A 1,770-nucleotide genomic window follows, 5' to 3' on the forward strand; every position below is an offset into this window, starting at 1 on the left:
CTGGATATGTAGGCCACTTGCAGTAAATGTAGCTATTACTTTTGTTCACTTCTGTTATTTATTATTGTCGTTAATTTATTTTTTATACATAAATATATTATATATTATATTTATATAATTTATATTTATATAATTTATTTAATATTGTTATTATTTTATCATTATTACTTTTCTTTTCAGTCATGTCCAACTCTTCATGACCCCATTTGGGGTTTTCTTGGCAAAGATACTGGAGTAGTTTCCCATTTCCTTCTCCAGTTCATTTTACAGATGAGGAAATTGAGGGAAACAGGATTAGGTAACTTGCGTAGGGTTACAGCTAATAAGTGAATAAGATCAGATATGAACTCAGGTCTTCCTGACTCCAGGTCCAGCACTCTAACCACTGTGCCAACCAGTTGTCCTATAGAGCATAGTGCTACCGTGAAATTTACTGAGGCAACAATAGTTCAGGTAGAAAATAGTATATCCAAGAAATGGAGGGTTACCTTTCAATTCTTATTAAAAAGATCTTATCAAAATTAGTCATGTATACAGTTATCCATTTATATAACTCCCTTCCCATTTCCCCTCAAGCAAAATACAAACTCCCTGAGAGCAGAGAAATATTTTAAAATTTGCCTTTTTATCCTTTGTGTCTGCACAGTGCATTGTACACAGTAGGTACTTAATAGATGCTTATTGGATTGGATTGGAGTGGTACTTCAATGACGAAGAACATTATTATAAGTAATTTCTATTTCCATTTAAACCCTAGTCTCAGAAGCGCATAGTTATTTAAAAAAAAACAAACTAAATATCTTACCTATGACATCATGATATCGTCATTCTACCCTGACAGTGTTGTCTTGACAAGGTCACATGTTTCTTTTTTTTTGGGAATTGTCATTTTGGGCCTGAGAAAGAAAAGAAAGTTTAGTTTCAAAGTCATTAAACACATACACTTATTTCATCTATTTGTGAATTTGGAAACATCGGACCTCACTCTGCAAGGAGTACAGAGAGTAAAACATTCTCTCATCACCATGTTCAGCCGGCTTAAAAGAACATAATCAATGTGTACAAGCCCACCCTGGAGTCAGGCTTCCTCTCTCTGCTATCCTGCATATTCTTTGTGATGTCTGGAAGAAACATTTCCCTCGAGCCAAGGGTTTGTAACTGTCAAGAGGTACTTGGCTTCAGCCACTGAAGTGGTTGGATGAAAAATACCCAATGTGACCAAAAATATATTTGCATCTGTATTTCACTGCATCTAGTGGAACGCTTTTCTCCATTTCTGTACAAATGAAATGCACTAAACTAATCCCCAGGTGTATTTAGCTATGGAAGAACAGGCCTCTGTATTTGAATGGAGACTCTCTGTATCAATACAGGTGCAGGATGTGGTATATCCCGAGGAGTAACTATGACTATTTTTATGATTAGCTTGGTCAACTCTAGATCATGAAGAAGCCTGTTAATTAGGTGGTGCAATGGATACAGCAATGGCCCTTGAGTCACAAAGACCTGAGTTCAAGTCCAATCTCAGATACTTCTTAACTGCGTCACTTGGGAAAGTCATTTAACCTTTGTTTACCTCAACTACCACTTTGTTTCGTTTTGTTTGTTTTGTACTTACTTCACAGGGTTGTTGTGAATATCATATGAGATATTTGTAAAGTGCTTCTCCTAATGCCCAGGGAATAGAGCAATGGGCCTTGATGCAGGAAGACAGTCTCCAGACTTCAAATCTGGCCTCAGATACTTATTAGCTGTGGGACCCTGGGCAAG

Source organism: Notamacropus eugenii, chromosome 5 (assembly GCF_028372415.1).
Source record: "Notamacropus eugenii isolate mMacEug1 chromosome 5, mMacEug1.pri_v2, whole genome shotgun sequence".
In the NCBI taxonomy this organism is placed as follows: Eukaryota; Metazoa; Chordata; class Mammalia; order Diprotodontia; family Macropodidae; genus Notamacropus; species Notamacropus eugenii.